The 27,626-nt window shown below is 43.6% G+C and overlaps 1 protein-coding gene across 3 annotated transcripts in view; it reads right to left on the bottom strand.

Annotated features, from left to right (window-relative positions):
* Positions 1-27,626, bottom strand: part of CDC42EP3 (CDC42 effector protein 3) — a 60,097-nt gene that overhangs the window by 18,581 nt on the left and 13,890 nt on the right. The window contains exon 1 of one of the 3 annotated variants that reach the window (XM_080997809.1): positions 10,518-10,658. The exons of 1 other annotated variant lie outside the window; for it this stretch is intronic. The gene's annotated coding sequence lies outside the window, so the exon portion shown is untranslated. Of the gene's footprint in view, positions 1-355; positions 375-10,517; positions 10,659-27,626 lie in introns of those variants that run through there. One more of the 3 variants, XM_080997811.1, reaches the window with a different exon arrangement.

Below are 27,626 nucleotides of genomic sequence, written 5' to 3'. Positions count from 1 at the left end.
AGAACTAAGGGTCATCTAGTCCAACCCCCTACAATGCAGGAATTATTATTACTGTCCATTCTTACTGTGAAAACATTATCAAAGCAAATGGTGAAATGCGTCTATCATGTATTGCATATCTTTATGGGATACGATTCTCCTACATCCTTACTATTCTGTCACATTTTAGAGCAACTCCTTTTTAAATATACAAAATTTTCTACCACCATGCAATGGGATTGGATATAATTATAGTCAGATGTTTGCATAATTGACATGTCACATTGTTATATTATTCTTATCATCGTTCTTATCATCATTGCCTCCTCAGAATTAGGATCATTGTGCACAAGGCACATTTTTTTCTAGCACTTACATGGTTAATCATCAGTCTCTGCCCCCACAGAGCTCCACGTGCTCAGCGAAACCTCTATGAAACTCGATACCACAGCCATCATCTGTAAAAGGTAAAGGACCCCTGGATGGTTAAGTCCAGTCAAAGGCAACTATGGGGTTGTGGCGCTCATCTCACTTTCAGGCCAAGGGATCAGCGTTTGTCCACAGACAGCTTTCCGGTTCATGTGGCCAGCATGACTAAACTGCTTCTGGCGCAACGGAACACTGTGATGGAAACCAGAACGCACGGAAACCCCGTTTACCTTCCTGCTGCAGTGATACCTATTTATCTACTTGCAAGGGAATGCTTTCAAACTGCTAGGTTGGCAGGTGCTGGGACAGAGCAATGGGGTTGCGGGGATTCGAACTGCCAACCTTCTGACTGGCAAGCCCAAGAGGCTCAGTGGTTTAGACCACAGTGCCACCTGTGTCACTCTAGCCATCATCTGTGGAAGCATATTGTCACAACCACCTCCATTACAGTAGCCACAAGGCATACTAACTTTCTCCTGCTGGCCGCATGCTCAGTGAGGGTCACTGAAGGCCAATGCTATGCAAAAAACAACAACATCTTATGGTTTTTGCACACTACTCTTGAGCACTTAATAAGCCACACTAGCAGCCTGTCAATGCAAACTCAACGTCAATGAAAATGAAGCCATGCCATTGGCCTTCATGTGGTCATGCCTGCATGTGGAAGTCAGTTCATGCAGCAGCTGCCATAGTCGATATGGCTTTGAGAATTGGCCAGAATGGGAACTGATCACCACTACCTACAAAGTTATTAGCAGAATTGAATAGAATTTTATTGGGGGGTGGGGTGGGGCTGAGAATATAGTAACCAAAGCCCCACAATGGAGTGTTTGCCCAAAGTAGAGCTCATTATCAGAATTTGAAAACGTAAATGGTAATCCGACAGCAAAGACAACTCCCTACTGGGAATTTATCATTAGTAACACTGGCAGCAGGCATTCTAGACATCCTAAGATTACTCAGCTCTTGGTATCTCTAACTGAAAACAGACCCTTCACTGTGTATATGGAATGTGCATCCTGAAAAACATAGACAAAATAATAGTATATGTCTCTTGTCTTCCACAACATCCCAGCCTCTAGCTTGTTCACCTCAGAGAATAAATTAAATTAAAGAGAGTTTAGGAATCTAAGTTAAACCATATTATCCTCAACAGTTAATTTGATTTTATAGCAAAGCTAGAGGGGGTTATATCAAATGCAAAATGATAGTCAATGACTAATTGTGGTAGGCAATTTAAAGCGATTTTAGTCTAAATTAACTCTGGCCTAGATGAGAAGATCCAGTTACTCCCATACAAACAATATGTGAAACATGCATGAAGAGAGAGAGAAAATTTGCCTCTTCTGTAAAACATAATATAGTTTATAAAACGCATGTAAAATGCCAGCTTGGTAATAGAGAGTGACATTTGAGAATTCCTTTTAAGAGCCAAATATCCAGATGTGTCTGGATATGTGTATCAGATATATGTCAGACTCTGTTCCAAAATCAGAATTCTAGCGCTGGTTTGTATCTGAAGTTCAGACAGCATAACTCCCTGAACGGAGAGGTGCATTCTTCCATGCCTACCAGCAAGAGGGTGGGGGAGACACATTGTGCCACAGCTGCTGCCTGTAGGATAAAGAATAGGTTTAGGAAAATAAACCCTTTCAAGCAATTTGCCACATGCAGGGATCGCCAGGGTTCAATGAAAGAATATATTTGCAATACGAGGCAGGGAATATGCTAAGTATAAACGCCAAGCCTCTGAGTATGTAAAGAATTATTTCCCTTACCACCAAGCCTGTCTGCACATCCGTAGGATTGAGAATCAGGACTTCCATGACAGGTGGGCATAAAAGCCTAAATCGAGTTCTTTCACTTAAGACAGTGATGGCCAAACTCGGCCCTCCAGCTGCTTTGGGACTACAAGTCCCATCATCCCTGACTACAGGTCCTGTTAGCTAGGGATGATGGGAGTTGTAGTCCAAAAACAACTGGAGGGCCAAGTTTGGCCAACACTGACTTAAGATAATAAGCACTAGCCACATGCCAAAGGCAGGGAGGGGACACCCCTGGAAGCAGTTTATTTGTTCGGGTATCTAGCCACATTTCTCCTCTCTAGTAGAGCATCAGCCCCAACAAATCAATCTTCTTCTTTCTAGGACAGCATCAGCCCAAACAAATCAACCTTCCAGCGATTCAACATGGCACCCGGACTTGGATTTTGATGGGCTTTAAAGGGAACAGATTTTTACAATTACAGAGCAGCCATGTTCAATGCCTCTCTATGTGCCCTTGCTGACTGAAGCTGGCACATGAATGGTACCGTCAAGAAGGTGCAGGAGGTTGATCTGAAAAGTTGGGATGGAAGCAAGGAACAAACAAATGGTGTGGTGAGCATTGAAACCTATTAAGATTTTATAGGGAACCTTATGCCTAGAAGCCAAAAAGGAGCCAATGCAGATTTGGTTCCTCCCCATTTCCAGACTGGGTGGCTGGTAGCCATAATCTGAAATGCAACTTTACGCCATCAACAGTATTTATACCAGTTTAATTGTCACACCTTGCCTAAGGGAATCCTGGAAAATGAAGTTATTTGAGACTGCTTGTAAGTCTTTGCAAGGGATCCCCAAAGAAACCTGACAATTCCTTGAGCAGAGGAAACTAAGGCAATTGAATAGGTTCTAACTTATCAGAAAAGATATACAGTAAACCCATCAAAAGTGATAGCTAATATGTAATACGAATATTCAATTAGTTTCCATTTTGAGGTAACAGCTTGAATCAACAAGGGGATGGTAGCAGTTTCATACTTTTCTGGTTATGAACTTATATTATAGCATATGTGAAATCATCCTTAGCATGAATATAAATTGGATCCAAGAAATCCTCTGAAGAGAAAGGTATCTAAGCACCAATGGTACTTTCTGATACCCCATCTTTACTTTTTGTGACTAATGTCTCTCAGTCTCTTCCCACAAAGATAAACTATTCTTGAGGTGAAATTTCTCACCACAGGGTAGCTTTGTCATCTATATCATCCTGCTGAGAGGCATGAAGAATTTTACTATCCCTCAAATGCAGATGTGTGACAATCTGGAAGCAATTTCTACTGAAATTAGTGAGACTCGCATCAAATCACTGAAGAAAGGAAGACAACACCACAATCCCAGGCACACTTTCTTGGAAGCAAAACCTCTGAAATCAATGGACTTACTCATTTCACGGAAACAGGCTTAGAATCAAGATGGAAATAATATTAGGGAAACAATAATTATCTACCTACAGTAGGCCATGATGGAGGCATCAGATTAAAACTTATTATATCCACTCCATTTCCGTTGTTTAGCTGGGGTATATCATCACTTCCTCTTCTGTAATAATAATAATAATAATAATAATAATAATTTATTATTTGTACCCCGCCCATCTGGCTGGGTTTCCCCAGCTACTCTGGGCGGCTTCCACAGAGACCAAAAATACACTAAAATGTACTGTTCTTTTTGAATAACTTGTTTGTTTGTTTGTTTGTTTGTTTGTTTGTTGTTACCAGAGCAGGTGAAATGCTGCCTGTCTCTTAAACATGATTAAACAGGGCCACTAAATTGTACATTGTGTGAAGATACCAGAAATAAACAGGCAAGACGCAAGGTGTGAGTTCAAACACATACCACTTTACTAATGACAAGTTGTAAACTTGTGATACTCAGAGGGGAAGGAAGCCATTGCGTGGGAAATATTCCATATTATTTATCAGTCTGCTAGGCATATTACAATTGGGTGAGCCTGTGCTGCAGGGGAAAAAGTTGGCCTTTATACTGCGTCTTCACTGCACTTGACCCCTTCAGCTGAAGAAGGAGAGTTTCCTGACTCACACCCCCTTAGACCCCACAACTCCAAATAGGTTAGCCTCAAAACTGATCTATAACCTGCCCAATGAATCACCCAACCTGAAAAGTGATAGTCTTTGGAATAACTATACACCCGAAAAGCGCCTCAGGGTGCTCTTTGTGCCAGCCTCTTCCCTTTCTCACGCATGCTTGACAAGTGACCAAACCAATGAAGCCATTTATTCAGCTCCCGCCTCTAAGTGCTCCAACCATGTTCTTCTACAGTATGGAGTAGGCAAAAAAAGAAAAGAAAAAAAGAAAAAGGGACTGCCAATCAATCAATCAATCAATCAATCGCAGCTGATCAAAAAATCCCTACTCACCCCCATCACAACAACCAGCGAATCCCAATCTGTAAATGGGAAAGGCAGGCTGGGCACTAGTTCCAAGACCAGCAGGAGGGAGGGAATGGGTGGGGCGGTCTTTTACATTCCCACCCACTCCTCCTAAGCACTTGAATGTGTCTGCTGGTGCGCAATAAGAGGCCTTTTTGCCCTGGCTCCATCACAAATGTGCTCCCACCTAGACCACTTTAGAGGACAGATGGACGAGTGGCATTCCCTCACTGGGAAAATTCCTCTCCCCTGCCATAACTACAATAAATGGCTATAAGAGCACTGACATGAAACACATTTAATGCAAGTTAGGCATCCTCCTTCACCAGGATTTAAAATCTGGCTTTGTAGCTGGTTAACAAACCCTGCTCAAGAGGGGACCTGGTTAGCTTCAACCATGGTTAACAGGGGCACTCTTGCTGTGCCCTTTAGCTGTGATTTAGGCGGGATGAAGGATTTGGTCCATATGAGGAAGAAGCTAAAGGGGGAAAGGGCAATGAAATCCTAATTTTCCAGTTGGCTGGTTGAGAGAGAGCCAGTATTACATCTGCACCAGCCCTGAGCAAGAGGTTTTAAATGCACAACCCAATAGTTATCCCCATATACTTCAAGAATGTGCTATCCTAATTTAGGACAAGGATTGTTAAACAAAATTCAAGTAGATACACTTGGAACAAGAAAAGAAATTGAGCGTAAAATCATCTAAGGCTGCCATCTCAAATATACTTATTTTAAAAGGATGTTCCATTTAGATGAGCAGGGCTTACCTACAAGTTAATGTTTTTAAATTCATGTTAATTGCTTTGCCTACTGCTATAATTGATAGTACCTCCCAAGCTTTAAAATGACTGTAAACTCCTTTGCCTTTCATCTCCTGTTGTAATAGACCCTGTCATATGAAAATGATGAAGAGTCATGGAAGGAGTCACCTTCCCCTAGCACTGAATAAACAACCTAACTAGAATGAAGAAAACATTTTCATCCCTGAAACTAATCCACTTTACCCAGTGGCAAGGAAGGGCATTTTTGACCCAGTTGTCTGGCCTTCTCATCACGAGTGTTGCAGACATGATCTTGTGATCTGATGTACAATACTAGCATGCAGGATCTGGTGTAAGAGTCCACAAAAGTTATTTGCCTGCAATATATTTTACTAGCCTGCCTGCTAAGAGCCTACTAGCATCCTGGATTTTCATGGATCCCTTTCCTCCACGTCCAGCATGAAAATCCAGGTCACTGGCCTCTTAACAGGCTAGTAAAACAGAAAGAAAGCAAAAGGTGTATTCTCCCAAGTGAGCTGGCAGAGAAGGGACTGCACTGAGGGATTCACTTTCCTTCCTTGCTCAACCAAGCAACCTGGAGGAGGAAAATGGAGTCCCATGTCTTGCCAGCTCATTCAGTGCTTGTGCAGAATTCCTGGTGGCCTCTGGCTAGCAGATGAGTTGTTAAATAAAAAGGTTGTCTCCCAGGCTGAGTGCAAACTTTCCTCCTTGTTCCAACAAGTGCATAAAATTCAATCCATGCCCCACTTGACCTCAGCTTTATGACCTTGACCTTCCTTTATGGAGGTTCTGGGATCATCTCAAGATTCCTAGTAGGAAGGGGATTACTATGAAAGTAGGGCAGAGCAGGGCGATCCTATCTCCACTTTTGCATAGCATAAGATGATTTGTGTAGTGCCGCCTTCACCAACCGGGTGCTCTCCAGATGTTCTGGCCTACAACTCCCACCAGCCCTAGCTAAAGTCCAAAACATCAGGAGGGCACAGGATGGTGAAGGTTGCTGTAGTGTGTGGGTTTTGGACCACCTTGATGTACTGTATTTCAAAGAATCCAGCTTTCTGGAGGGAGCAGAAATATGATGAAGTTTGCTGATCGAAGAGGTTGTTAAATTAATAACGCTGGCCATATGTGCACTACAGTCTCAAGAAAGCTCTGGGAATTGTAGTACTGTGTGGGAACCTCCTTCCTGTACTTCCCTGCACACAGACTGAGTTAGAGTTGCCAAGATTCTTTGGGGGAAGTAATGATACTTAAGACATCTATAAGCTTGTAGAGATATGCTCCAGTTCTTCTGGCTTCACACAGAGCATTTGCCATACATTCCTAGCTTTACAACTGCTACTCCTCTCCTGCTTTTTATATGTTACACTTGCAGAAAGGTATGCAGGAAGGCAGCTTGTGGTTATTATTGCAACATGTCTCAATAACTGCAAATTGTATGAACCTCCTGGTTTTCTAGCAGCGGTGTGCTGTATTCAAAATTGCAACATGAGAATACTACACACAGCATCTTGTGAGGGGCTGATGACCTCTATTCCAAGCAAATGTGTTTAGGATCAAAGCGTAAAAAAGACTGGGAGTTGGTGAGAACAAGTAATCCAAATGGCATCAATTTAGAGTACAGTACTAGACAATCAGTGAAGCAGCAAGAAACTAAGAGACTTCTTAAATCTTCTTATTGTTCTCTGTGAACAATATCCAGTTTCCTTGTACAGTGGACAATGATGAATTTTGGACAAATGGGTACAACAAATGACTCCAGTTTTTACACACTCCCTGCCTAAGTACTCCTTTAAAAGCCCATTTCTAGCTGTGTCTAACTAAATGCCACTCCCTGATTGCACCAGATATATTTGCCATCTCTCTATAAATGGAAGCCCTACTAGTAGAGTGTGAAGAATAGAGAGTGAATGTAGGAAAACTGCCAAAGGGAATGGAATGAATGAAATTAACACACACTCTGACAAGATGACACCCTGACAACTTAATAGCTGTATCCCAACTGTAATTAACATAGTAAAGCACACAGCATCTAAAAGGAGCTATATATTTGTGGAGAGAATGAGGCTAAACCTAGTTTTAAGGGAAATCACAATTTTCACATGTGACACTAAAAAGGACTATTAAAGGGAAATAAGTACTCCACCGCAACCCATAGTTAACTTACAGGATTCACTAAGCGGTCAGGGCCCCACAAACCTAGGAAACTATCTGCAGTCTTAGGTCCTACCCTGTCCTCCAAGACCAATCAGGAACTCTCTCTAAAATACACCAAGTGCCAAACTGGGCCTACAAGAGTCACACTAAGGCATGCCACACAGCTTTGAGATCATCCTCCAAAGAAGCTCACCAAACTCTTGAGCTGAAGTGTTGTAAGATTGAAAGCTTTATTCACATTGGGTTTGGGTGGACAGGGATATGGATGGATAGATGACATTAATATAATTATTGACGCTGAGTCCTTGGGATTGGCTGGGCTCTAAATCCAGCAAACAAACAAGCTAGAGTGATGCTATGGTGGCCACCAGCTTAATATTTCTAAAGGTAAAGGGACCCCTGACAATTAGGTCCAGTTGCGGATGACTCTGGGGTTGCGGTGCTCATCTCGCTTTACTGGCCGAGGGAGCCGGCGTACAGCTTCTGTGGCCAGCATGACTAAGCTGCTTCTGGCAAACCAGAGCAGTGAATGGAAATGCTGTTTACCTTCCCGCCAGAGTGGTACCTATTTATCTACTTGCACTTTGATGTGCTTTTAAACTGCTAGGTTGACAGGAGCTGGGACCGAGCAAGGGGAGCTCACCCCATTGCAGGGATTCGAACCGCTGACCTTCTGATCGGCAAGTCCTAGGCTCTGTGGTTTAGACCACAGCGCCACCCACACCCCAATTTAGCATGCTAATATTTCTAAAGGAGCCCACAAATCCATGGGGGGAGAGGTCTATCAATGGCTATTACACCCAACAGCAAAACAGAAACTGGGATCAAACAGTAGAGACCATCTTGCCCTCTTGGTGAGATTCCCAGGAACATCTGGCTGGCTGCTGTTGAAGACTGAACACAGGGCTTCTGCTCTGATCCAGAAAGGCACTACTTAAGTTTTATGAGTCCCTTCAGTACTATTTGTATACCACATACAAATGCTGTTATTCCATCCTACATTAAGGAAGGTAAATCAAGTGTACATTATAGCTAATGTTTTACATTAATATTAGAGGCCAATTTAAGCACCACCTGATTTAAGCTTCAGATGCAAAAACGTCCATAAGCTACAGCTGACAGAACAGCAAACAGGGAAGCAAAGACCTAATTAAGGATTCTATGAAAAGGGCAGAGCAAGCACAGCAGAGTTAAGGTAACACCCCTTTCCATTTAACATGTCCTCTCAAATTAATGTCCACCTCCACAGCATGGCTGGAAAAATAAATGTCAGCTGATTTAAGAGAAATATGGTAGTTGTGCACGTGTAAGGGCTACTTCTAGCCTATCTTCCAGGATTTGTGCACTCACTCCAGGTTTTCTGTTCTGTATCTCCTTTAAGGCAATTAAGGTCACAGCTGCTTGACTATGCAGTAATTCAGCAAGAGAGCAACCTTTTATTTTTAAATTGGTTCATCCAAAAGTGCACAATTGAAAATATTGATTTTTTTATTAAAAAAAGAGAAAAGAAAATACAATGGACTCCTGAAGCAAAGACTTGCAATTTACATTTGGATACGGTTCAGAGAAAACGAAATCTGCAGGGTTTTAAAATAATTAAAAAAGAAACAACCAGCTTTCAACATTAGTTTTGCAGCTACGCGACTACTGTGAAAGAAGCCAGGTCCCTATTTGAGCTCCTCCTTTAACGTTAATGAATGACAACATTGGTACATGAAAATGGGTTGCATGCCTGCCCGCCTGGCTTTTGCTAAAGAGGGATCTGCACATTGATTTTTATTCATTCGATGAATGTAAAAGCCTACAAAACAGGGCAGCTACTCGTCAATGTACCTGGTATCAAGCTTGATGATGTGAACTGTCACAACATTAAAAAAAAAATCAGAAAAGCAAAACTGGCATAGTGGTGGTTAGAATGTCAGCTGAGGACTAGCAAGAACTAGGTTCAAATCCATACTAAGCCCTGAAATACTGTAACACATAAGCACCCTTTGACAGTGCACCACCATCCTTCAACCTAAACTACCTTGCAGGATTGTTGTGAGGATAAAAGGAGAGGGGCAAGAGAACCATGTCCTGGGCTCTTTAGAGGAAGAGTGGTATGAGAAGTGTAATAAATAATCATGCAGTGTGTGGCTATCAGCAGATCAGCTTTAGAATTTCATATCTGGTTATGCACCGATTCTGCTCACCGACAGCAGGCACAATTCACTGTAAAGCTCCGCCTGGAAATTACAGACCATTTCTACACAGGAGAGAATTTGTAAGAAGGTGGCTTGGGAGATTTCCTGCCCGTTAACACGCAAGAGACACAGATACACAACCCCGTATCTCTTCCCCTGATTGTCAAAGACGCCGCATTAAAATTATGTGCAGATCGCGCACAATCTCTCCCTAGAGGGCCCCCTATTTGCATTGCGAGACGGGGGTGTCCATTCTGCGAGGCTATCGAGGCTGGACTGCGCCTGTTCTCTGCGTTGCAGCCGCTATAGGCGCTTCAGAGCCTGCCCTGCCAGTGGCTCCTGTGTCACCTTAACACCCCTCTCCCCCCACAATTGGCAAAGCCCTCCCGTTATATCTCCGACTCCGCTCTTCACTGACAATCACACACAAAGCAGGAGCCATCCTACAGCGCTGGGCGGCTCCCCGCGCAATCCTCACTCCCCGTTGCCTGAGCCAAAAAGAAAAGACCAAACGCAGGGGGGGGGGCTGCGCGTGTGTCGAAGCCGAGAGCAGCCGGCCGTCGTCGCCGTGGCCTCGCGACAACCCCTTCCGCGACTCCAGCCCGGGCCGATCCAAGCCCGCATTTGGCTCTGCATGCAACGCGCCGCTCCTGCCCTCCCCACGATTTCACGGGGCGAGGAGATACGAAATAAAACAATAAGTAAGCAGATCGCCGCGGCTGCAGCCACAGAGCCAGCTCGTGCTGCAAACAGCGGCTCGCAGGAGCAGCAACTTACTGGTTTCTGCCAGGCGCGAGTGTCTCTCTCTCTCTCTCTCCCCGGCTCCCTCGCGCGCAGCTGCTCGGCTCGTGCTGCTGTCCCTGCACGCGCCGCCTCGGAAGAGCTGCCCTTGGCTGACGGCTGAAGCAGCAGCAGCAGCAGCAGCGCGCAGGGTGGAGGGAGGGGAGCAGCGGCGGCAGCTGGTTGGGGCGCGGAGGCGCCTCTCATCCGACTCAAGAGGCGGCCGCGGCACCTGTGACCGCCTGTCACCCATAGCACCCGCCCCTCCGTGCTGCTGCCTCCTCCTCCTCCTCACGTCGCCCCCTGACGGGAAAATGCTGCCTCTTCCAGCACGACGCCAGCCAGGCGAGGACGAAAGGGAGGCAGCCAGCAGCAAGCGGGCGACGGTGAGTGGCTCTTCCAGCCCCGTCAGCAGCAGCTTTGGCACCGACAGCCCGAAGGGACCAGGAAGACTTCCCGCTCAGAGGCTTGCTTGAGCAGGTTGAGCCTCTTTTCAGGGCTCCCCCCACCCACAAAGCAGCTGCCGCCTCTGAGGGGCGACGGGAGGTCCTGCGTATGTGTCAGGGGCTACCTGGGCAGCGGGCAAGGGGCGCAGCGCGCCAGTGCGTCCGTGGGCAAATGGGACGGTGTCATTGGCCACGCAGCTGTGGGCTAGTGACGTCATTCGTTTCTGGAGAATGGTAAATCCATGCACTTGTGGGCAATGCGACAGTGAGGGCAAAACCCGCCACCTACCTCTAGGAGTAGGGACACGGGTGGTGCTGTGGGTTAAACCACAGAGCCTCGGGCTTGCCGATCAGAAGGTCGGCGGTTCGAATTGGGGTGAGCTCCCGTTGTTAGGTCCCAGCTCCTGCCAACCTAGCAGTTCGAAAGCATGTCAAAGTGCAAGTAGATAAATAGGTACTGCTCCGACGGGAAGGTAAACGGCGTTTCTGTGCGCTGCTCTGGTTCACCAGAAGCAGCTTAGTCATGATGGCCACATGACCCGGAAGCTGTACGCTGGCTGCCTCGGCCAATAAAGCGAGATGAGCACCGCAACCCCAGAGTCGGTCACGACTGGACCTAATGGTCAGGGGTCCCTTTACCTTTACCTCTAGGAGTAGTTGTGCCCTTGCTAAAAAGGGTATCAGAATCATAGAATTGTAGAGTTGGAAGGAGACCCCTGAGGGTCATCTAGTAAAATCCCTTGCAATGCTGGAACCTCAACTAAAGCTTCCATGACAGTTGGTCACCCATCTTGTAGGGTCTACATGTTGTGCAGGTTGAGTGAAATCTGTCTTCTGGATTTCCTGCACATCTGATAAGATCTGAATCAGTGGATTTCTTAGGTTTCATAACCCCATCCATTCTGCCATTTGCTATTTGATAGTGTTGGACCATTCTAACCAGATGTTGACGAACTACAATTCCCATCAGCCCCAGCAAGCATGGCCCATGACCAGGAATGATAGAGTTCAGCAACATGTGGGGGGCAAAGGTTCCTCACACCTTGCTCCTAGGCTTATATGCCACACAATCAGCAAAGTGTCTAGGCCAATGTAATACAGTACACTCATAACACAGCAAAAAATATTTAGCATCTCGACAATAATACACAATAAACAATAGTTGTGCTATAGCACAGAAAAGCTCTGTACAAACTGAAGCATCCTAAGCAGGCGTCTGAATGTTCCAGTGCCACTTGCTTAACAGTAGTCAGCCACAACTTAAACATAGACACAATAAATGCCCTCTGTCTTGTTCACAAGGCAAACATATGTGGCACCCTTTTTATAGTGCTACTCTGAGCTGAACGTAAAGATCAAGCAGATATTATTGCTATTATTTATTGCATTTATTAACCAATTTTTAGCAAAATGTTTCGAAGTGTCTTGCAGTACCACAAAATACATCTAAAATCAGTTAAAAACCAGGTAACAATGAGAACAAAGTACAATAGACAACATTCCTATAAAGTGCTTATCCAGTAATACTATAAAAAGGGCAAATATAAACGGGGCAAGGCAATCCCTTAAGCTGCTGAGGGGTCTATATACCAACAGGTGATATGTAATGAAGTATAGTATTTGAAATTGCTTGATGGGTGACATGTAATTGTGCTTACTGCTTCCCACAAGAAGCATGAGATTTTTTTTATTGGTGCCCTCTTAAAATGACCAAGAGATGTGAGGTTAATGTCTGATGTTTTACATTTTTCATGTGCTGTACGCCGCCCAGAGTGGCTGGGGAAACGGACATACTGCTTCCTGTTCTGCAGAAGTCTCTTCTTCTGCAGTGATGCAAATTGCAAATTAAAATGGATTAGAGGGAGGGAAAGTTTAGTAAACCTGCTTGTCCTGACACATTATCCCACGACAATTTAAGGATTCCTTCTAGCTGACTCCTGACAATCAAACAGGAATCACAGTCATACTGGAGACTACGTTTAAGCATCTTGCTACCGCCCTGTTTCTCCATTTGTATTTGTGTGTGTGAAGCACCTTGAGCCTTTGCACCGACAGTATAAAAATAACCAAAAATGAATAAATAAATAATGGCATGACCCCAGCCATCATTATTTATTTATCAACTTTGCTTTTACTGGGTGCTATTACCAGATGTTGCAAAAAAAGAAAGGAAAAGGCTACTTCATGAATGACAATTTCCACCCACACAATCTCCAATATAAGGGGCGGCGAGAAATGCTTATACACTGTGATATTTTAAGTGCGAATGGGGTTTTGTTTTTTGTCTCTTTGCTGCCTCTATATACAGATCAAGCACTTGAGAAAGCTCCAGCTGTCCACTCAGTGAACTCATGGCAAATCCTCAAAAAGACTTGTGCTGCCCTTCAGTGTTATTTGCTCTGTTAAACCACAGAGCCTAGGGCTTGCCGATCAGAAGGGCGGTGGTTCGAATCCCCGCGACGCGGTGAGCTCCCATTGTTCGGTCCCAGTTCTTGTCAACCTAGTAGTTCAAAAGCACGTCAAAGTGCAAGTAGATAAATAGGTACTGCTCCGGTGGGAAGGTAAACGGTATTTCTGTGCGCTGCTCTGCATCGCCAGAAGCGGCTTAGTCATGCTGGCCACATGACCTGGAAGCTGTACACCAGCTCCCTTGGCCAGTGAGATGAGCGCCGTAACCCCAGAGTCGTCTGCAACTAGACCTAACGGTTGGGGGGGGGGTCCCTTTACCTTTTTCCTTCCTTCCTTCCTTCTTCAGGTTTCATACCCAGAGCCAGTGGAGTAGAATGGGCAGGGCCACGGGGCAGTTGCCCTGTGCGCAAAATTCTTAGGGGAGCATATTTTCAAAGAAAGAACGAACAAACGAACGAACGAACGAACGAAAGAAAGAAAGAAAGAAGTAATAATAAATAAAAATAGTGTTCCTTCCTCCTCGCAGAGAAAATCTCCCAATGTTTATGTGGGCGGACTGAGGAGTGGATTTGATGGCCAGTTGCTAGGAAACCCTCTGTAGGGCTTTAGAAAGATACCTGTTCCCCACCAATTCTCTGTCCTACTCTCTGCCGTGCTCTCCACACACGGGAGCTGCCACATGAGTAGGTCACCAAGCTGTTGCCGCTTCATTCCAACTATTGGTGGGCAGTGCCAAGGATATTTGCCTTGTTTTGGGGGCTGGCCACCCACGCAATGCCACTGCCCAGAGCCGAAATCAGCATCCAGCCTTCTTGGGCAGCTGGCAGGGCCTATTATTGCCCAGAGTCCTCTTAAAAATGTTTTCTGTGCCTGGAACTCTCAGTGGAGCTGGACAGCTGAGTCAAACCACCATTTTAATTTCCCACAGTGCCCCAGAAGGACACTACTGGGGGGGGGGCATTATAGAATATCAAAATGGTGTTTTGGAACCTGGTATTGTTTTGCCGTGCTGCCCACCTGCTATTACTAGGTAAGGCTTCCAGGGCCCACCAAGAGACTTCTCAAACCTGCAGCTGGCCCTGATTGTGCCCTTACACAATTTTCATGCAATGGGCTCAGGAATCTTGCTCAGGAACAGCAGTTTAGAAATGGCAATGGTTCTCTCAAGTAGGTCTCTATAACAACGGTCTAACTCAGTGGTCAGCAACCTTTTTCAGCCGTGGGCCAGTCCAACGTCCCTCAGACCATGTGGTGTGCTGGACTATTTTTTTGGGGGGGGGATGAACAAATTCCTTTGCCCCACAAATAACCTAGAGATGCATTTTAAATAAAAGCACAAATTCTACGCATGTAGAAACACCAGGCAGGCCCCACAAAAACCCAGAGATGCATTTTAAATAAAAGGACACATGTAAAAACCATGCTGATTCCCAGACCGTCCGTGGGCCGGTTTGAGAAGGCAGTTGGGCCGCATCCGGCCCACGGGCCTTAGGTTGCCTACCCCTTGTCTAACTGCTGCTTTCTAGTATGTTTTTGGCTTGTATTGTGGGCAAACGTAGCTCAACAAAAGATATGGCAGGGAAACAGTACTGATGGGGAATTTTAAAACACATTCTCTGTGTTTATTGGAGGCACGCTGTATGAAAAGGCATTCACAAGAGTAATGTAGTTAATGCTGAATCAAGGTTTTGACACATGCGATTCTATAAACATTCTTGTCTCTATGGATATATTTCAGATATATGTCCAAGCATCCCCCCCCCCGCCCCCTTCAAATGCCAAACAAAGGAAATGGCCTGTCAATTTAAGAGGAGTAACAATGGTTTTAACTGAATGTTAAAGAACAACAAGAACAGTTGTTGGCAATCTAGCTGGTCAGTGGATAGGAAATCCATAAATAATGTTAGAAACTTTTACAAGTACCACGGATACTTCTAAACCGAGCATTGTTTCTTTCCTTCCAATGACATCCTTTCAGAAGTTTCTGTTGGCAGTCACTTGGACTTAACAGTACACTTTTGACAGTTTTATTAAAGGCTCGTTTTTCAAAATATGTTACATTTGGCACTGATGATAGCCTAGTATCAAATGTAAATGGATTGCAAATATGAAATATATTACAGACCTTACTTAGACCAATGCATTTTTGATAAATATTTTCACATAATGTATGTATGCCAAGTGCAAACCTTAAGCACAAGCACACATGTACATATACACCTTACAGACATAAAAACAGATTTTAAATAGGAAGCTGCCTTATTCCAAATCGGTTGATTTAGCTTAGCATTGTCTACACTGACTGGCAGTGGCTCTCCAGGGTTTCCGGGGAGATATGATAGCCATCTTCAAATATCTCAAGGGATGTCACATTGAAGATAGAGCAAGCTTGTTTTCTCTTGCTCTGGAGGGTAGACTCAAACCAATGGCTTCAAGTTACAATAAAGAGATTCCAACTAAACATATGGAAAAACGTTCTGACAGTAAGACCTGTTTGTCAGTGGAATGGTCTCCCTTGGGAAGTTGTGGACTCCCCTTCCTTGGAGGTTTTTAAGCAGAGGTTGGATGGCCATCTGCCATGGATGCTTTAGCTGAGATTCCTGCATTGCAGGGGGTTGGACTAGATGACCCTTGGGGTCCCTTCCAACTCTACAATTCTATGAAAGACTCTTTTCCAGCACTACTTAGACCTAGGACCTTCTGCATTCAAAGCAGATGTTATATCACAGAGCCATGACCCTTCCCTAAACATACACATGTACATAAAACTTTACCTCTCCTTAATTTTTATATATATATGTGTGTGTGTGTGTGTGTGTGTGTGTGTATCGATAGTTCAATCCAACCCAAAAATTACAGATTATAAAAAACAATATAACATGTCCCAGTAATATAAAATACACTGCAAAATAAATTATAGTCTTCTAAAATCAGTTCAAACATGTAATACATATTAGGTGCCAAAATGCCCAGCCATCTAACAGCTTAACCACAGCCTGTAAAAATATTTCCTTCTAAAAGGGAAAGATTAACAACGCCCCCAAAAGACATATTGGGCTTTGATCTTCCTGGAGCAGCCACCAAGAATTCCTCTCTACATGATCTAGTTGTTTTCAGCTGCTGCACAGCTGATAAAACCTTAAGGAAATAGGTTCCTGAATTCATATTGATATGATGTAAGGGAGGAGTCAGTTAGTGAATGTTGAGTCTCAGTCAGTAATGATGTTAGAGGTTAAAGGAAAAGAACCTTAAATTGTGCCCGGAGGGTAAAAGTATGGTATTGCAGATAAAGAGGCATGAATGTTATCTTTTTTCAGGTACTTTCCCTTGTCTAAAGACAGTATGCTGTACTTGGTGCCACCTTGAGCTTGCAAATAATCAAAGAACAATTCATCTCTATAATACAAATTCCTTCGTTTCCAGCTAGGGAAATCAGAGAACTTAAGTTGTATGCAAATAATTTTATTGACACACTGTGATTTACCAGAAATACCAGCAAGCGGATGCATGAGTGCCTCACACTTCCAGTTTATGTACTTTAACAGGGGAAATATGCAAGCTTCAGACTATACGCTTGCCAACTTTGCTGTGCAACTTCCAGAGCAGACATTACTGTGGAGATATAATACATGGAAACTTGAGACACACACTTTGAAATGTTTGTGGTTCCAATAAAACCCACTACCATTTATTTTAAAAAGCCATTTCTGCATATTACAGTACTTGAAAAATGCTCCTCATTACATTAAGAATAATGATGGTCTTCAGCTCATCAGTGCTTCTAATTACCACTCTTGCAGCACCATAAGAGAATTGGCGTTCTTAAAGTTCTGTGAAAATTAAATAGGTTTTGTAGCCAGTTTAAATTTGCATTGTAGAGGGCATGCCCTGTAAAGCATATTGCAGTTGCCCGGCCTTATAAGGTAACAAAGCACTGGGGCCACATCTGATAAAAGGGGTTGTAGGCATCATTCTCATAAGATGGAGTTGATTGTTTGGTCTTGGCAGATCCTCAAAAGCTCTCTGCTCTAAATTTCTGCCAAAAGGTTGGGCGATCTAGCCAGATCCCACAAAAAGAAAGATGAATCTGAAAACATGCTGTGAAACAGCCCATGCAGGAGATAGGAAATGACTACTGCCTCTAATAAAGAGTTACACATTGTGGTCATAATTTGTTATCAGGCCTAGCAAAGTTCTTCTCTAGTAAAAGGTTCCATACCACATTTGAGGCTCACCCCTCTTTTGGTATCTGGTTCTGCCCATCATCTGCCCATCATTCAGTCTACTCTACACAGCCCAGACCAAGCAAGCAAAGAGCAAGAGCAAAGCAGTTTAGTGATCAGATAATTTGCACATGACTCAAGACCAAGAGTGATATTGACTCATAATTTTTTTATCTGGCACCTGGAAATCTAAGGTCTGCTTGTGAAACAAGTCAAACTGGGCACTGTAGGGGGAAGACAAAAATTCACCAGGGCTCCATCCAGATTTGACCTGGTGAAAAATTCTTTATCATCCTCAGTTATAGCAACCCTGAGCATGAGAACACCTGAGTTTCCTAAAGGAAATTGCATTGGGATATGGCTTAGAAGCTAACTGGGGGGGAAATGTTACTAATTGTTGACCAAGCAGTGTTGAACACTGGCGTACGTAGATTTTACGTAGAAGTTGTTATCATTTATCTGAGTGGGAAGTATGTTCCACTGCTTTTCAAAATGAGAAAATTCTAATCTGGATTTCATCTACATTCTTTTAATTTTTGAAATTATTAAATGTGAGTCCAAATAAATGTGGTTAGTTCTGATTATGGGAGTGGGGAACTCTCACAGAGGGATATTAAACTGAATACCTAGAGCACAGCTTGAAAATTTTCTTGGCAGACTATAAACCCAGTTTCAGAATCTCATTATATTGCCATTGATCTCCTGAGACTTTAGATTTCAGTGATATTATCTTCCTTTTTGTTTCCACAGAGATGGAAGAAGGAGGAAATTTGTAGCTTGCCCAAAAGGAAACTGGCTTTTCTTTTCACATTCAGAGCAACTTAAATGAAAAATATGTTACTGTACAAACATTCTGGCACATTAAATTCTTGGACTTTACCCAGCTGCGGTGTTATATTGCCCCTTTGCAAATAATAGTACAAGTTGACATGCTGCTTCCTGAACAGCTTTCCATTGCAGGGCAAATAGGTGTGGGATGGTTTGGAGGAGTAGCTTCAAGTAAACATTGTTCAAAGTAAATGGTTCTGTTGCAGAAGTGATCCTTGGCTCTATACGTGCAGTTCCCTTCTGGAATGTAATCATGGTTTCCAGAGAATGTGAATGCCCTAAGAATCAACTGCATTCAGAGACCTAGGCTGTTTCTCCCACTGCTTTTACAATCACTCTGCTTCCAGAATCTCTTCTATGCACAACAACTACCAAACTCCAAATTGTTTTGGTCCAAAATGAGGAATTAACTTGTAGTGACATTTATCACTAAGCAATTCCAGCTCAAGATTTTATTTTTTTTCTGCTTGGAGACTATGTCAATGAAAGAAAAATGTGTACACTGTCTTCCTGTGAAAGCAACGGTCAGTTGTGTTTTCCTGCAAATATATATACTGGGGAAGCCAAAGCACACTGGGCTGTTTATGGGGGCTCATCCACACTTACCTTTGCTCTGCATTTCTAGGCACAGGTCTGGGCTTTGCAGGCCATTTCCAACAGCTTTTGTCTTTGCCCTGGCGCTTTCCTGGTGAAAACCCACTCTCTACTGTTGAATCGGAGCAAATGGCAATCCATGGAAAACCTGAATTGCCATTTGCTTTGATTCAGCAGTTTTCACCAGGAAAGCGATGGGACCAAAAAAATAAAAAAGCACTTGGACACCGACTGGGAAAGTGTGGACCTGTGCCTAAAAAATGTGGGACAAAAGCATGGGATGAGCCCTAGGATGTGGGTCAAACCCAAATAGTAGTTTTCTTGGGAAATTGAATAGATTTGTTTTACTTTTACATGCAGATCCAATTACCGTATTTGGAATTGGGAATACTGTTTTGCCAGGGTAGATTGGGCAGTCCTCATTTTAGGGTGTGGGTTACCTCTGCTTTCTCTGTAACCTATGGTATCTGCATGTGTATTGCTACATTTTTGTCCTAGAGGCACCTTTAACATCTTGCTTCCTACAGTTATGGCACAGTGTAGATTCTGAATGGTGTGGATTAATCAGCAGTGTTGTGGAGTAGATAGTCTCTCCTTACCCTTCTTGCCAGCAGTATTAAGAACATAAGAAGAGCCTGCTGGATCAGGTCCATGACCCATCTAGTCCAGCATCATGGTCTCATAGGAGCCAGCCTGTGGCAAGCCTGCAAGCAGGACCCAAGCACATGAGCAGTCTCCATTCCTGCAGTTTCTAGCAACTGGTATTCAGACATATACTGCCTCCCACCAGGGAGACAGAGCATAGCCACCAGGCTAGTAGGCACTGGTAGACCTATCCTCCATGAATTTGTCTAATCTTTTAAAGTCAACCAAGTTAGTGGCTATTACTGTCTCCTGGGAGAGCAAGCACCATTGTTTAACTATGCGCTGCATCTGATTACTATTCATTGGAGCCTTGGTGTGCTTTGCCTATCATGCTACATTCCCAGCTTGATTCTGCCTATAACTAGCATTCCAAGTTGATACTCACTTCCACAAAAATGACTGACCGCATAAGTCACAAGACCGGGGCTAGATTAACCGTTAAGCAAAACAAGCACGTCCTTTGGGCTTCAAGGGAAGTGGGGCACCACAGAAACTACAGAAGGCTAGTTTTGAGGATCTGATCAAGTACTTCGCAATTAGAAAAAGTAGGAGGAAATGTTTCAGATATTAATATAGTGGAAGTATGCAAAAACAAACATCATTTTCCATTTTACTGTGCCTAGGTTTCGTTTCATTTCAAAAAATAGAATTTTGTTAATGTTTTATTAATAATGTCAATGTTTTATTAGTGTTTAAATTTTGAATTAGATATGATATATGGGGGCAACAAAACCTTTTAAGTGCTCAGGGCCTCTTAAGTCTTAATCCGGCTCTGCATAAGATGTACTATTTTTGTACATCTTCAAGGAATGTTTGATGCAAGGTTGTTGATTCCTTCCCCAACTCTGCATAAAGAAACAGATCCTTTTACTGAAACTCAAGCTAGGACTAGGAATGCCATTACAAGCCCCTCTTATATTGGATGGCTCACAGGAGAACTTTACAAACAGTAAACAGACTCTTTTCTTTGGTTAAGTTTTGAAAGCACAATTTTTAAAAATGCACTCATCTTTAATATGCTGGGGGCCCAGTTCTACAAGGTGTTGAGAGGAACTTTCAGTATCAACTGATTTCATGGGTAAATTGAAAGCACTTGGTATCTGGAATGAATAATGGGGCTCTTTGCTGTCTTTAATTTGGAATAAAAATATTCTTGGGGTTTAGCCCACAATTATTTATATTAGCTCATTTTTGCTTTCATTGTAAAAACGTAAGAGGAAGCCATTCATGACTTCCAACTCTCTTAATACAGCAGGCAATTCCAGATCTTCATTGCCTGAGTCGGTGAACTTTTTTAAGAGCTTCCCAAATTCTTGCGGCATCACAGCGAAGGGTGGTTTTACAAACTATTATTGTTATTATTTTTATCCTCCTCCTCCTGCTTGTCAGACATCACAGAGCAAACATGGATTTGCACAGCCCAGAGAAGATGACATAGCTGCTTTATTGGTTCGCTTCTCTCCCATTGTTCTCCGCTGAAGCCAGCAGAGCAGCTTCTGCCCTACATTCCTGGGAAGTGAATAATATCAACGGAGATTATCATTACCCTCTAGTACCACATCTATTACTAACAGGCCATTATAAAGATTGAGTATAACCTAATTAGGAAATGCTGTAGTCAGCTGGGTGTGGATGTGGGCCGGTGAAGAATCGTTTTACATGTGCTTTGTTTGTTATATATATAAAAGGGTGTTCACAGCGGATACAGGAAAGGTACCTAATGCGGTTCTCAGTGCTGAGCTCAGATTTCACAATCAGGTCTCACATTCCTCATATGAGCGGAGGCTGAGCCAAGGCCAGGGCTGAAGTTTCTGCTGTCTGAAGCCTGATGCTGTAAACGCTGCACAAACACAGAGCCTGTGTGAACCAAATTTGGCTATCTGCTTATTTGTTTTAAATTAAGGCATATTAATGGGTAGATTCCAAAGTTTACTGTATGAAGCAGGAGGTACCCTCCATAGGGACACGACCTCCATCATCTATAATTCCATCTGGACTGTCTCAGGGAATCCAGGCGAGAGCAAATGTTTGTTATCCTTACAGAAGGTGAAAAGTTGTCAATTTTCCCACCATTTCTGCTAGGAGGTAAGGCCCGTGATTGGTTGCCTAACACTCTGATAGCCAGTACCAATCATATTCTGATGAAATTAATAAGAACATGAAACTTACCTCACACTCAAGGGTTGACTGAGAGATGGCCTTGAAAGATGCTTGAATTTCCCTAGCTCGTTGGTACCCATAGGGAACCATCAACCATGGCTGCCTTCACACCACTGCCAGTTTCTCATACAAATTGCTGTCTAATTCCAACTCGCAAATCATTTCATGGCCTTCATAAACATGTAACCACAGCATAAATAGACTTTATAAAATAACTGAATAATCCCCAATGGAAGGTCCCTACGGATGGGTCTTAAGTGCTGGAACTTTGTCAGTGGTATTTATTAATTTAATTTACATATTAAATTTCTATACCACCCTTAGTTCAAAGATCACAGGGCAGTTAACAGCATAAAAATGTAGTAGCAGCCTGTTGTCTGAGGATCAAGGACAAACTACACATTACATGCAAATCGATGCAACAAAGTCCCAACAGGTGTTTTTGTGTCTTTCTTTGAGTAGAGGAATGACATTGGTGCATATCCCAAAAGGAGGACATCCTCCTTTTTCCTGCAAGAGCACGGCAGCCATTTGGGATGCCATGATTTCATGCCAAGATATTGCCTTGAAGAAAGCTCTTTTTGGAAGGCGACAATCTCATGCAATGCCCCAAAATACACATTTTGGGGTGCTGTGAGAGCACAGCCCTGAAAATAGCTTGTTTGTAGGACTCCATGATCACATGATTTACGCAGGAACATGGATGGGAAGACACACACCCCAGTTTTGGGACTCAACATGTTGGAGGGTATGTTGGTGTCCCACTGGCTGATTTTCCATCCAAATTTGTCCTCAATTTCTCCCCCTGCATCACCTTGACTGGATTAAATCTGTGAATGTACCCTTATAAATAAATATCTGGAGACCTATGGAGAAGAAAGCAGCTTGGAGGCAACTGGAAATAGGAAAATAACTCATGAAGGGGATTAAGCTTTCTTGCTGCTCCCTCATTTTTTCAGCCTGCAAATACTCCTTTCTATCAAGCCCAGGGATAAGTTTTGAGGCCTTGGTAAAGCAATCCATTGAAACTGTGGGCCCTACTCTACTGGCAAGCAGCCCAGCAGGGGCACTGAATGGAGCTCTGGGTCTACATTTTCCCTCAATTTACGTTATCAGGATCTGCCTCACAGCCCAAATTTGACGGGTGGGCGGGGCTGCCCAGTGGTCAGTCACCTGACATTACAAATGATATCAGGGCATTTGGTGCTTTGAAGTTCTGCAAACTCTTTTGCAGTGGGGGAGGGGCAGAAAATGCAGTGAACTTTTTAACCAGTTGGCTGCTACTGTTAAGGGCAACTCAGAATGCAAGAAAATACCAAGACATATGCAAATCTAGATGCTACCATGGCTAGTTAAAAAGTTGGCAGCTCTGTTCTTTTCCTCATCACACATATCTTTTTGCTTGCACATCTCTGTCCGTCCCCCCAACTTGGTCTTTGTTATCTTTGCCTAGGATGCAGTGCTCTGATTTCTGACAGACCACAGTGTCACAAACCAGGACATATGGCACTGTAAAGGTGCCTGTGCTTTGTTTAAGAGACTAGGCTGGCAGGAAGCCTTCAGGTGACTTGGAAGGTGATTTGCAAATTAGAAGGGCGTGCCATTTACAGAAAGGTGTGTATGTTTATTTATAGAGGCGGCTCCTGCCAAACTAGGTAGTACTGCATGTGGCAGAGACACCGAGCAAAGAGCACAAATCATCTGAACCTTTTCAGTTCTGATCATGTATGCTCTGATTATTGACGGCCTTCATCTGGAAAGTCAGCCTGAAACAGATGTGCCTGTCTGTAGTCAGCAAACCCTCTTTGTCTATCACTCCCCAGTGCTCAGCCCCATATAGGTTCGCCAATATATCAACACAGCAAACCATGCTTTGATCACTGTATGGAAAGCTCCCTGTCCAGGTGTTTGATGGATGGAGTGCAAGCAGGTCATTTCAGTCACTTCGTATCGCCAACAACAAATCTGGTTGTGGAGAGGCAGCTCCAAAGCTCAGCTGAACTTGAGTAGTTTTGTGTGCTATTAAAAAACAAACCAACCTCAGCATGGATATTTTTGAAACAACACACACTGCAGTTCCCAGTCTGAGGTACAGTGGTACCTCGGGTTACATATGCTTCAGGTTACATACGCTTCAGGTTACACACTCCACTAACCCAGAAATCGTGCTTCAAGTTAAGAACTTTGCTTCAGGATGAGAACAGAAATCGTGCTCTGGCGGTGCGGCGGCAGCAGGAGGCCCAATTAATTAAAGTGGTGCTTCGGGTTAAGAACAGTTTCAGGTTAAGAACAGACCTCCGGAATGAATTAAATACTTAACCCGAGGTACCACTGTACTAGTGCAGTATTCCATAGCCATATAGTGGATGGAGAGACAGTCATTTGTGAGTTCATACAGGCACTGTCCAATTGGTACCCTAACATGCACACTCCGTTTCTGAGATGCCGCCATGTATTAAGACGTCCCCTATTATTGGGGACTCCGATTTAAGAAAATCGGGGGAGATACTATCCGTGTATAAGACGAGCCCATATTTTAAACATTATTTTAGAGTAAAAAAACATAGTCTTATACACGGAAAAGTACGGTATGTCTAGATGGGTGTTCTGGTGGGATCAGTGTTCCTCATGCATGCATTTTTTTTGCACCATCTGCATGAAAATGCCAGCCGGCATTATTTCCCTGATTTAATCCTGCTTTACCCTTTCCAGTGAAAATCCAACAAGAAACCTGTTGCCAATGACCCATTTACAATATCTCAGTTACCCATTTGCACATTTTTGTTTGTTTATTTGCTTATATTAAATTTGTATACCGCCCTTCATCAGTTATCCCAGGGCAGTTCACAACATAAAAATACAATATAAAAACACATATTAACCCCCACATCTATCTGTCTGTCTTAGTCCCTGTGGCATCAACTGGGACGGGGGTGGGGGGATAGTAGGATCTGTCAGAGGAGGAAGAGGAGAAGGCAGAGGCTGGAAGTGGGAAAGTTCAAGTGGTGACTTGGGAGAGGGTTCCACCTCACTGTTGCTGGACAGCACAGAAGAGGGAGGAGGAGCCACCTGAGTCAGTCTCCACTCAAACCTCTGAGAGCAAAGTTTCCATGGTAGCCAGGGAGGAAGCTGGTGAGCTGGCAGGACCAGCTGAATTAGAGACAGGAGAGGCCAAGGGTTGAACTCAGGTCCTCTTGCCAAGGAGGTGCCACTGTCTGCACCAATGCAGACAGACTCAGCCATGAATATTCCCATAGGAGTGCACACTTGGGAGCACAGTGTTCTCAATGGGAATAAGAACCATGTAGGTGAATGGCCCCACCCTATTCTTTAAAGGTGGAGTGGGAGAGGTGTGTCAGGTGCTGGGACAACATCTCAGCTACTTCTTAGCCAGGTACCTTCTCAGTCATAGATTAATCCTGTACTCTGAGGTAATGCTGAGACTGTGCTGATTTCCTGAATAAGACTTTCAGGCTTCCTCAAGCAGAGTGTCTGAGTACTGTGTCCAAGAGTGGACATGGGGCACACGCGCACACACACACACATTCTCTGTCTATCCTAAAGCAGAACCCCAGGTGCGGATGCACCGAGAGCCTAAATAGTGATGCCAGGTTAAGAAAGGCTCTTTACCAATGTTAAAACTAGAGGCTCAAAAATGAGCCCTTCTAAACACCAAATCCAGTTCCGGCTTTGAAGAATGCTGTACATGTGACCACAGTGCTCCTGGGAGGAAAAATTAATTATTTTAGAAAATGCCTACCTTGCATTTTGATTCTCAAAAAAGCTCCCAACACAAACATACGATAAAAACAAAGAAGTAAAAACTGGAATAATTAAATAATTAAAACAGCAGCTAGAATGAGGCATAAAGCTGGGTCAGTTTAAAGATACTTTATCACAACAAGAGATTAAAACATATTAAAGTTGCAGATTTCCTTTTTTTTTAAGCCTTTGTAACCCTGCTAAGAACATCAGAAAAGTCTGCTGCATCAGGCTCAACATCCATGCTCTCCAGCAGTCTGTGCTCACAGTGGCCAACCTGTGGAAAACCTGCAAGCAGACCCTGAGCACAACAGTGCTCTCCCCAGCTGTGATTCCCAACAACTGGCGTCAAACTCAAGAGGGAGGGGGCCAACCAAATATCTATCAGGAAGAAGTTCCGCAATCTGTTGCATTACAAAGAAGGTTCTCTTTGGTGTCCTCACCAAATGCACCTTCAAAGATGGTGCCACAGGTGTTGAATGAAATGCACGGTCAGGTTCCTGTGGGAGTAGGGGGCCCTTCAGATAACCTCGTCTCAAGCCATTTAGGGGTTTAGCAATAATAGCCAGCAGCACTTGGGATTTTGCCCTTATATGAATCAGAAGCCAATACAAACGAAGTCTGTGTGGTATGTTCTGAGAAGCAAACACTAAACGCCATTCTGGATGCTGCATTTGGACCAGATGCAATATGAAGATAAAAATATGGACTTATCTTACTGGCCCGTTTAAAAGATTGCTAAGGTAGGATGGGAAACATTTTCAATACTCAACAGTACTATACTAATGCTCAGTATCATTATGTTTTAATCCCATGCAATAAATGAGTAGTGTCTGTGCATTTATTGTACTCTAAGCTGATTGCCTGGAAAGGGTTTTCCTCTAGTGTTCTTAAGAGGCTTATCTCCATTGTAACCATCTGATGTCTCTAAAAGGCCAACCCTTACCTGGAAGTAACTCGCACTGAGTTCTGTTGGACTTGCTCCTCAGTAAGTATGCAGAGGGTTGTTTGCAGCCTAGACTGCCTATCTTTGCTGATGCCCATCTTAGTGGTATGGTAGGGCAGGAATACATATTTTAGCAGGAAGCGCGTGAGTGAAAGGGATTTGCACTAATCCTCAAGTATTAGTCATGCCTCTATATGATATAATATGCATTGCTTAATTGACCACAAAGCATCTCGTTTGGGGCCTGGAACTGTTAATGCCAGGCATTCCCTTAAATGTGGTTTGCTGTTAAGCTATTAACTTTAACAGTGACGTCTCTGAAGCAAAATAGCCCAGACGAGAGAAAGAGAATGTTAATCAATGCTGTTTGTTTAGACTCAGCAATGCTGAGCATCTCGAGTTCTGAAGTTCTTGAAAATGTTGTTTGCTGTAACTGCATCAGGATAAATGTAACAGCCAAGGATTATTGGTGAGTTCAATGGAACTCTTGGGTTTATGATGTCCCTGGAATATTTCAGGATTTGTGTTTCTTTTAAATATATGTGGGTACAATGAGCCTTACTTATTGTTTTTCCAGACTACATGTGATGCACCTTATGTTTGTACAAAAGTGATGCACAGCTGCCTGATATGTGTGACCTCAAACATCACTTGGATCTGGTCCCATTTTTTCCACCCTATTTCAGCCGTCACCAACCTGGTGCTGTCCATATATTTTGGACTACAACTCCCATCAGCCCAAGTCAGCATGTGCTGCTCAGGCCTGGTGGGAGTTGTAGTCCCAAACATCTGGAGAGCACCAGGCTGGTGAAGGATGCCCTGTTTGCACTTCATGTAGAGCAATCCTATGCATGTTTAGGAAGTGAGTCCTACTGAGCTCACTGGGACTAGCTCCAAGATAAAAGTGTGCATAGTAACCCTAGTCCCATTCCAATGACAGATTCCTGGCTCATGATGTAGATAGAGCTCAGCCACCACATCCCTGCCATTTATAATGGAAGTGAAAAATATTTTTCTTTCTTGAGTAAAATCTGTTTGTTTAGGTGCAGAAATACTTGAAGACTGACTCACTTCCATCTTGCTGCAGTCGGTA

This window comes from Podarcis pityusensis, assembly GCF_964106645.2.
Source record: "Podarcis pityusensis genome assembly, chromosome: 3".
Taxonomy (NCBI): Eukaryota; Metazoa; Chordata; class Lepidosauria; order Squamata; family Lacertidae; genus Podarcis; species Podarcis pityusensis.
The sequence above is the reverse complement of the archived record's forward strand: the minus strand, read 5'-3'. Positions and strand labels throughout refer to the sequence as shown.